The sequence below is a fragment of the Agelaius phoeniceus genome, chromosome 7 (assembly GCF_051311805.1).
Source record: "Agelaius phoeniceus isolate bAgePho1 chromosome 7, bAgePho1.hap1, whole genome shotgun sequence".
Lineage (NCBI taxonomy): Eukaryota > Metazoa > Chordata > Aves > Passeriformes > Icteridae > Agelaius > Agelaius phoeniceus.
Genome location: NC_135271.1, coordinates 21638376 through 21649305, shown reverse-complemented (window position 1 = coordinate 21649305; position 10930 = coordinate 21638376).

Genomic DNA, 10930 nt, shown 5'->3' with positions numbered 1-10930 from the left:
TTATGTTAAGAGTCTTTGAAGCAAATTCTGTGTAAACATACTAGCAAACTTGTAAAAATCCATTTCCTATAATGTTGTGGGGTTGTTTTCTCTTTTTCTTTTTTTTTTTTTTTCCCTAGCTGATAACTACTGGAATCTCAAGTGAGCTGAGAAGAATATAAAGAGGCAATGTTTCAAGAGCTCCCTCTCTAGACTGAATGGGTCTCTGAGTAGTGGCAGATTGAGGTTTATTTTCTGTTCCTGGCCATGTCAAGGGTGTGAGCTGCTGCTTTCATCTTCAATAAGCCCTGTGAAGAGTTACGTCAGTTGGGGGAGTTGTGTTTGGTGAATGTTACAGAGTGATGACAAAGACTTTGAAACTGAGCTCATAGGGTTTAAGTTGTCAAGTCTTGATATACTTTTCTGATTCGTTTTGTGGGGTTTTTTCTTTCTTTCATGATCTTTGTTTAGTTGAGGCTTTTATCATTAAATTATGGGTTTTCAAGTTGTTCAGAATCTACCTCTGGACCACGAACATCCCAGTGATCTCAAGAGCAGTGGCTGGAGATGTAAAATGTCTTCATTTACAAATTCAAAAAATATGTTCTTTAATCTTTTCCACATTTTACTCTAAAATACAAATTTCACTGAATTAAAAAAGCCTGTTTTCACTAAGAATGAAAATAAGCATATCCCTGAACAGTGACAGATTATGAAAGGTTGTAATTAATTTTTTAGTTTGAAACAGTTAAAAATATTCTGAGGCCAGATATCACAATTGTTGTTTGAGGCAATGGTTAATTACTTGTAGCTTTTATCCAATTAGCTCTTGTTTGCTCCTTGGTGCCTTCAGGTGGAATGACTTGGCACTACCAGTAGATAGTTTTGACCTGCTGACAAATAATGCTGCTTAAAAATATCTCAGAAGGAAATAGCTTCTTATCCTTGTTGCAGGGCTCATGTTTTCTTGGCTGACAGGAGACAAAAGCAGCTTGGGGTGAGTGAAATCTTTGTGGTTGTGTGTTTTACAGAGAGCTCAGGAGCTCGTCCTGCACAAGTAAGGACATGGACATCATTGATTCTGAGGTGTTACACTGTCTTAAGTTGTTGCTGAGTTGTTGTTGTTTGTGTTTTTTTTTTTTTAAGAACAGCTCTCTCAAGTGAAATTTTTAATGACTTATTAATTTTAGAAGCAAGTGCATCCTGACCTCTTCCTTTCTGTCTCCTCCAGTGTTGCCCTCATACACAGACATCTGAGTGCAAAGCTGTTGGCTGCTTATTAGTAATGACTGTTTTTGCCCAGTGTTGTAAAGTCTGGAAAAACTCCCAGTTGCTTATGTGCCACTTGAGTTTGTTTTCCTTGGAAGCCTTGTTTACATTGGGGTAACCTTTGGTTTTTCCAGGGGCAGATCAATATTGGGTAGGAATGTGAGTCTTTCAATTTTTCCATGTGTACTGTAGGGGTCACACTAATTGCCATCTAAGTTAAAATAGTTTGTTTAAAGTACTTTCTTTCATCCTGACAGCTCATTAGTATATTGTGGTGGCTTGTTTTGTAAGCTGAAGAAAATGTTTCCCATAATATTCTTCCTCTGCCTGCCAGACCATATTTATTTCAAATTTATCCAGAGATACCTTCATCTTTTTATATCTGAAATGTAGTCTCATCTAGGCTTGGAATATGACTGTAAGATTTAAATAGATGTAGAAATTAAATCATCCAATTGTTAGGTAATGAGATAAGGAGTAATTTACCCAAATGTACAAAAAAAAAGTAATAGCAGTGATTTCTCTCAAAATTCCTCTTATCAGGCCTAAATGCCTTGATGGGACATGTTCCTGTGTCACCTTATTGGAGCCCCAGATGTGATCACCTGGCAGAGGGTTATAAAGCCTCTATTTAATGTCTGTGACTGGGAAGGTATATGGAATGGATGTTTTGTAAGCACATAGATGCTCCATCAAAGGATAAATCACATTTTTGAAGGCCTTCTTTTATATCAAATTGGATACTTCTTTTTTCTCCCAAACTCTCAGAAAGGCAAGTTCTGCATCTCCAGCATGATATTTTTGTGCTTAGATGTGAAAGGTCATTTGTCTCTTTCCTCTCAGTAAGTGAAAATGTATTCACATGTCAAATCTTTCATGTCAGGGAGAATCCAGATTGTGGATTCAAAAGCTTTTCTTGTCATGTTTCTAATGAGGTCTGTGACTCATTCTCATGAATAATATATCAAGCTGCATATTAACATCTAATCCAGCTTCATCATCAATTTACAGCAGGCCTTGGCTGCAGTAACTCCAGTAAAAAAAAGTCAGAGGCTGCAATGTTTTTCCAACAGCTGTTGAAAGTTCTGTAGTGTCTCTGGGTACTAAACTTGCAAAGCAAGTGATTAGATTCATGTTGCAGTATGTGGGGGTGAATGAATTTGATTAGAATTATAAAAGTAGATTTCTAAAGAGGACTTTGAGGTTAAGGCCAAAAAAGCCCCTTTATCCTAGATAGAAATTATTTTCCTTTATGATCTGAGGAGGAGAGTATTTGTCAAAGTTCAGACCAAAGTGCTGCATATGGTTAGATTAGATTGCTTTTCTTAGTAAGAAACTGATTTGTTTTCTATCTGAGTGCAACAAAAAAGTACCAGCTAATAAATTATTACAAGGATTTTTAGCCTGAAATGAAATCACTTGTCACTTGACCTCAGTCTTGCAGAATTTTTGAAGGCTTGTCCCAGCTCCCTCATTAATATGCTGGATGGGATTGTTGTGGATGTAGCTGGTGGTTTTTGTTTGTGATCATGCTGACAGTTATTGTCAAACAGCTTCACTCCATCATGTGGTGTTCATCACCAATTAGTCATCTGACAGGTATAATTGCTCAGTGCTGTGGATCACTGTTGTAACTGTAAATTATCTTTGAAAGTGTCCTTAAAATGCCATCTTTTCCTGCTGGTGTCTGTTTTCCATCACCTAGTTCATGATAGTCTGCTGGCACTGCCGTGTGCTTCCTGCCCAGTTTATTTTATAGACACAAAGGGAGTGGCAGGAATTTATCATTGTGGCTTTCCCTGCTGCTCAACTCCTTTCCCCAAAGAGCTGGGCTTACAGGAGGAGGTTCCACTTGGTGACTGCTGTGTGTTTGTGTCAGAGCAGGGACAGAGCAGTCTCCATGCCTGGCTTCTCAGTCCTTCCAAATGCTGTTCCACGGCCACATCTGCTGACTTTCACTCAGCAAGGGAGCCTTTGAAAAGGGTATGGCTTAGCTGGAGCTCCTGTCAGAGCACATCAGAATAATCAGCTTTGAGAGAGACAGGCACCATGTGCTCCACTCTGGATGCAATGTGTCCTCCTGCTGCATCCATGCAGCTGTGAGACAGGGATCCTGGCTGCTCCAGTGCCTCTCTGGAGGCCTGATACAGGCATCCTGGCTGTGACACAGCCCCATGAAGGAGGAGGATTTGGAGCTTGGTGTCTAGGTCAGGGCTGCTCAAGTTCTTCTGGCCAGGCTGCCAGGTTTGAGAGGAATAGCAGATTTGTCTTTACAAACAAGCTGTGGGTCTGCTGGGAGATAAAACCAGCGCTGGGAGATAAAAGAAGCAATGGGAAGGATTCCACTGATTGATATGAATGGAACAAGATATTTGCTTTTACGAATAAACTTTAGGTTTGCTGATAAATGAAATTAGACATTGCAAGGTGAAAGAAACAATGGGGAAGAAAAACCCCTAAATTCCATAAGAATTAAAAATTAAAAGGGAGGGTTATACATGAGAGGGAAATCTGTACCTCTCAAGTACCTCAGCCAATGGGGAAAGAGAGAAGGGAAATGTGGATGGGAAATTAGGATAAAAAGGAAGCTGTGTCCTCCAAAAATTTGAGAGATCCCAGGGGAATGCCCCATGGCCTGTCCCTTTATTTGAATAAAGTCAAAGGACTCCTTTGTCTCCTTTTTGGACATAAACCTCTGGTGTTTGTAGATTAATTTTCTGAACAGGTTTGATCTGAACAACTGCTCCTAGTGAGGGCTGTGCATGGCAAGGGGGGGTGTTAGGCTGAGCCTGTTTTGGATGGAGCAGAGCTGCCTTCCAGATAGCACCTGGCAGTGAAAAAGCAAATGTGCAGCCAGCATGGGCTCAGTTAAAAAGCTTCAATGTCTATGACTTGACAATGGGCTGTTACCAAAAGACAAGGAACATGGTGGAGGATTTTTGGAAAACTAGGCTGCTGTGCATTTCAAAAGTCAGAGAATACTCCCCATAGTAATGGGGAAGTAGTAATTGTGATGCTTGTGCCACAGGTGGTTGTATATGAGAGTGTGTATGGTATGAATGAATGAATAGTATTGCTTGGCTGTGCCTGACCAGGACTGCCACTTATAACAACTTTTAGGAGCTTTTAAACAATTTTTTTTTTAATGATTGCCTTAAATAGTCTGAAAAGTAGTGAGGATCTCAGGGCATAAGTAAATGGGATAGTCATTCTTCTGTAACTTTCTGAAAGATACCCTTAAAACTGTGCATATATTTCTAATGAAAGGTTAGGAAAAGAAAAAGAGTGCAATCATGGAGAATTCACTTGGAATCAGAGCTTCACCCATAGAACAAGGGTGAGGCTTCGAAATCACTAATGTGCTCTTGTCATAAATATCAAAAACTAAAATATGCGGGTTGCGTATGGGTTTGCCAGTCAGCATTGATGTCTGACCTCCATCACACTGTGCTTCTCCCTGTACTGTCAATATTATTTAAAAGACTGGATTAATGATGATTTTTTAACCTAAGAATCAGAGTGTTTTATATACCTGTCCATTACCTCAGCATCACTGGAAGGTTGCAGTTAAGAGCAAGGGCAACCATTTTAAGTTAAGGCTCAAATGTGGATAAGAACAAAATGTATTAACAAAGTTACTTCCTATGTGGGGTGGAATACAGCACAACTCTATGGCTTGTTTGCACACCTGTACAGACTTGATACACCTTGAAAATTTGCCTGTCACAAGCCCCAGGTGTTATGCCTTAGACAGTATGAGTTGAACTAATTAGCAGGCTGAAAGGTTTAGATTGTTCTAGCAATCAATGCCTTTCCCATGGATTTATGCTCCTTTCTACTTGTAGAGCTTGATGCAGTGGCTCTTTAGCAGGTATCATTCTTTGCAGTTGAAGTTTTGCATGAGCAGGAACTGTTCCTTGAGTATTTTTATGTACTTATAACTAAAACATTCACATTGTTAGCTTGTTGTACCTTTAAACAAAAGGGTGAATCAAGTTCATGAGGCTTAGGAAGAGAAATGACACTTCCAAGGTTGCCAGCAGTTCTGCATAAACAGCTGGTGATTTTAATTGATCAACAGCAAAGAAAAAAGTGCATCTGTGTTTGACTCCCAGGAAAGGAACAGGGTACACTGCCACATCCACAATTTAAATTAAAAACTGTGTGGCAGTTGTGTTTTCTATTTCAATGACATCTTAAACTGCATCATGTGTTATGTACTACACAGAAACTGGCAAATAAATTAGATTAATGTGGTGCTGAACATGAAGGCTAAGATCAGTTTATTTTGACACAGTGGTGATGACAAAGTACAAATAAGTACTTTCCTTTTATTTAAGTAAAACTGCTTTGAATGTACAGATTGAGAACCACATCTTGCTCTGCCTTGTTGTCATTTTGGTTCTGAAATACATTTCGTTTATTTCTGCTTGGCTCTATAGGCTGAGTTGAAGCTTTATTTTTTTTAACATAACAATCTGTTTTCTTTGTACCATTGTTATGTGTGTTGGGCTCTTTTCTTCCTTATTCTGTATCTGTAAGCATTTTAGTCTCTTCACTTTGAGTGGCTGATTTAAGGAAATTGAGAGATTAGGATAGCAGACAACTGAGATGAATTGAAGTAGTTCATCTTTGTCAGAAAGTCTGTCTCTCTCAGCTGTCCCTCTTGCAACAAAGAGGAGAAACTGGGCAGAGAGCTAAATTTCAGAGGCATACAATAATTAGGAAGAAGCAAAGTGAGACAGTGTCTTGAACAAGGCTGGAATAAAAGGGCTTCCTTTGGAATGAATTTGGTACATAGAAGCTCCTAATTCCACACAGAACTGCAGCAGACTATCAATTTACTGACTCCATTATGACAGCAGATTTTGAGAGAGAAAATTCTTAGGGATATGTCAAACTTTGTTTCAGTTTATAAGAGAAGAATGTTCTTCCCCAATTGAAATTACAAAAACTGATTTTGGAGAAAAAATGTGCAGAGGAGAGGAAGATAAGTATTGTAGCTTGAATGTTTCTCTTTTTTAAACTGGGATTTAAAAAAAAAAAAGGATTGTTTAGGCTCAATTTGAGAGTTATTAAAATTATTGAATATAAATAAACTAATGGAGGAAGCAGGAGAGTGAGGATATCATACTTGGTTTTCTCTCTCCTTATTTCATATATTACCAGGGCTAAAGAGATTTTCATCACTATTGGTGCTACCAGGTAATGTATTTCAAAGAAGTATTGAAGGATCAAAGTCACTGGTACATGCAGAGTTTCCAGCTAAGAAGTTATGGGAGGATATGGGTCTGATAGAGCCTGAAAAAGGCAGAATAACCTTTGTTATCTGAAAGAGGCAGAATAGCCAGCATTGATCCCACTTCAGCAGAAGGGGAAGGAACCAAGGTCAGAACAAGATGCATTCACTTGATGTGCTCAAAACCCGAGACTGGAAGAAATGATTGTTAACATAATAGCCAAGAGGCACTTGGTAGCTTGTTCCAGGAAAACAGAAGACCTGTAAGCATCTAAGGATGGGAGAACTTTTATCAGTGTGAGAAAACTTTGAGGACTTCAGAAGAATTAGGTGAGGTGATGTCCTGGATCTGTACAGCCATGGTGCCTTCCAGCTTGGCTCTCCTCAGGATGGACTGCCACTGTGCCCTCTGCTGAAGCAGCCTCTGGATGGTCTCTGAGTCAGGCAGAGGTACAGTTTTGTAGGCTGGGAAGGAGGAAAGGCACAGGGGAAGATGTTTCAGACATGTGTGTAGGTCTGTCTGACAGCTGCTCTGGGAGAGAGAGGAAAGCAAGCGAGTGATGGAAGTCAGGTGCTGGAACAGGCTTGTGGTCCAGCCTCTCCTTGGATTTACAGTCACAGGTGTGAACAGCCAGACATCCTCTGATGCAGTTCAGGAACAGACTTCCAGCTGAATGTGGTGTCTGGAGGGGATTTTTCTTTTCCTGGATGAAAGCAGTACCCTGTGGGGCATGTTTAGCTGTGCTGTTCCCACCAGCACTGTCACTGTGACCAGCAGGACAGGTCCACACCTCCTTGGGCAGTGCACTTACACAGGGGAGCTGAAACTAGGAAATCTAACAAACTGAAATCAATTCATGATGTTTGTTAAATACAGCTGATCAGTTTTGCCAAGCTGTAGAGGCTTGAGTTTTCTTTGGTTTAGAAAAGCACTGAACACCCCATAATTTATGCAATGCAGTGGGCATTGGTAGATGTTCTTGCCTGTGGTGGGGAGGGTAGTGGACAAGATAGGTGATTCTCCATGCCCTTTCCAACTCAAACTGCCCAAACTGTGATTTGAAACTTTGTTCATTATCTGTAACTCATTGCTCAGGGATGACTTAGCCACAAAGCCAAACTCAGATCATTTTATTTTGCTATTGTTGCACTGTTTCACTATGCAAGACTTGCAAGTCTGCAGCATATGGCATGGCTATATTGTCCTATGAAGTAGGAAATAACTGTGTGTGACTTTTATTTGGATGGTGAAAGCTGGAAAAAAAAAATCCCAGGAGTTACTCTTCTCAAACTAAAAGCCAAGGTGTTTGATATGATGTCAAAGGCTGTTGAAATATGTAATTCATTCCATCTGCTGCCTTTGGTGCATGAGAGGAGCACACTGGTGCCAGCTGCACGTGCCTGGAACTGAGAGGAAAGCCTTGGCAATGGTTCTGTTTGCTCTGCTGCTTGGGAGGGTGCAAGTGAGCCACAAGTTTGCTTTTATTTCCAGCCCATGTGCCCTGGTTTGCCTGACAGGCCAAGCTTAGGGGATGTGTGCTGCATGCACTTGAGCTTAGGAGGCTTTCCCTGCATTGCCAGTATTGGAATCCTAAAAATTCATACCCATTCACCAAGTTTCTATTGCCATCTGTCTAGGAATTAGGTAGCTTTGGCTTCCTTATTCTGGGCTAAGGATAAGGAATTTATGCTCCTTTTGTTGCTGATAGCTGGTTCAATCAAGCTCAGCTATTGGTTAGTTAAAAGCTGTATTTAACAGCAAATTGTGTGGCCAAAACAAATATTTATTTTAAAAAATAGTTTTAGCAATAAAAATCTTCTAATGTTTTATTTCTGAATAAAGTACAAGGTTTTCAATCATAACTACCGAATCAAAAAACTTCAGAAGAATAATTTTTAAAAATTTAGTCATTCCCCAGCCTTTAGGGAAACTTTGGTTTGCTGTAGTTTTTACCATGTGTTACAGTGGCCCAAGAACAGTCAAATGGAAGTGGAACTTGCAATTTTCCTTCAATATTTTATTGATATAAGTAGTAGCACTTTCCTGGGGTTTTTTTTTGTAAAACTTTCAGGTTGCTGTTTAATGGAAGGATGAAAAGATTGGATATCAATAAAATGTTCCCTTTTTTCATTTATCAACCAATTATTAAGGAAATAGAAAATTAAACCCATAATAAATTATGTTGAGCCTTCTTCCCCTTTCCTGTTATTTATGCAGAGAGGTGCCTGGAAGCTGTGCTGTCTCTAACCTGTAGCCAAATGGCTTTGTAGATAATACAGTGGAAGATATGTAGTGAGATCACAACAGACCTGTTAAAAACCCAACAGGATCAAAAACCAAAATGCCCAAATGCTTATGGGTAACAAAATGATTAAGTGTAATGAAGAACAAAGGAAAACAACTGCTGGTTTATTCTATTTTATTTTTCTTTTTTTCCCCTCCCCGTAGTTGTCCTCTGCTGAAGAGAAAGAAGAATTAAGATCCTAAACAATATTTGTGCACAAATGTAAGTGTAAAAATAGTCTCAAATCCATGTCTCAATTACAGGATTCAAACTTGGTGTATCCTTAAACAACTGTAAGAATTGAGGCCAAATCCATGATGTTACTTGAATCTAAAATGGGGAAGAGTTTAATTGAACTTCATTGGTAATTGGGAGTCTTTAATCTGAAGCCTTCAAAGCTATTTTGGATTTTGTCATTGGGGGGATGGCCTGTAGTTGTCATCTAGTGTTGTGCCATCATGCATCCCAGTGTTGTTCAGGAGTGGCTGACGTAGTTCTCTACTACCTATTGTTAATGAAATTATAATTGAGCCAAAAGCACATGTGTGTAAAATTTTAATATTCCACTGCATCCTTTGCATGCTATAAACAGCCTGGATGTAGATCCCTGCAAATGTCAACTCCCTGGTGTGATACCTGTACAAAAAAGGAAATTGGTTCCTGCTCTGAAGTGGGTTGTGACTTGGAATAAAGCAATGCTACTGCACATCTAACACTGAGCAGCTGATAGGGATATGCCAAGTTGTTTTCCTGATCTTCATTTGGAGGTGTGCTTGGTGTGAGAATGAATAACTTCTCATCTCTAGGTCTGCATGAGAGCCAAAAGCCCTTTTTCCCAAAAGTGGGAAGGAAAGGAAAACTGAACCACTGTTATTTATTTCACTGTTTGAATCTAGAGGCAATATTTGGGTTGCACATGCTGTGTTTATAGTGTGGAATCGATTTTAATAAATTAGGAAGCTATTACAGGTGGAGAGGTGAGGTTTTATATCAGGAGGGAAGAAGAAAGGAATATTGAAGGAACATGCAGATTGGTTTCCTCTAGGTTTTTTTCCCATTTAAACTTTATTTGTCCATTGGCACAGAGCAAAAGACACCTGAAAACACCCCTTCCAAGAACATAACTCTGGCATTATTTGATTCCTATGATTTTAAAGAGACAAATTATTTCATGGAGTAAGGAAATATAGGTTGGCACACTGAAGACTTAAAGAGACTTAGTTTGAACCCATTTGAGAAAACCCACCTTTACTACTTACCTAGATCCATATATGTGTGATCCAAATATATTTGGCATATATGTACCATGCTTAGTATAGCATATAGTGTTGCAATTATGTGAACTTAATTTCATATTCTAATAAAGGATGGGCTACATTTAAAAATAAAACCAACAAACCACAAGAAACCAGCTCTTTGCACCCATAGTTTTGGGCTTTATACACTCACAATCTAACAAAATACTGTGATTCTGAAGACAAAAGGTCATCTATTGTTTCCTGTAAACAGTTAAATTTGCTTGGGTATCTTGTTGCAGCATCCTAATATCTTCCAAAAACTAAAACAACCCCACAATCTGCTTCCAGAATGGAAGCAAGTTGTGGAGTGAAGAAGGGTCTGTTTTCTGCTTGATTGGTTAATTAGTGTCAAAGTGCTTACAAATGAAAATATTTTTAAACATGGAATAATGCTTTAATTTTCTTAGCAATTAAATGAAGTGTTTTGGGCTGATTTGGCTGAGCTAAAAGAAAATCAAAGGAGTAAAAAGAACACAACAAGAAACCCCACCAACCTGTCTTGGGGAGGGAATTTCTTAGTTCAGGCCTCTCCCTAGTGGTGTGGCCAGTATGGAGCCATTGGAGCTGGCTTTAGAGGAGCTGTGAGAGCCTTTCTGTGATGGGCCAGACCTTCCCTGGCTGCAGGGCTGCCCAGGGTGTGTGTAAGCAAACAGTGTAAATAATTTCACAGTTGTTTGGGGCAGGGCGTTTCTTTTTGTCTTTTTTTACCCTTGGGAATGTATCCTTGATTTCAAATTAATACATTGAGTTGTGAGCTGCAGATTTTTCTCTTCACTGTTTGGTATAATGCTTACCAAATTATTTTCAGATCTTAGAAATAATCTACGCGAAATGTCAATCTCTTCTAATATTTATCTAGC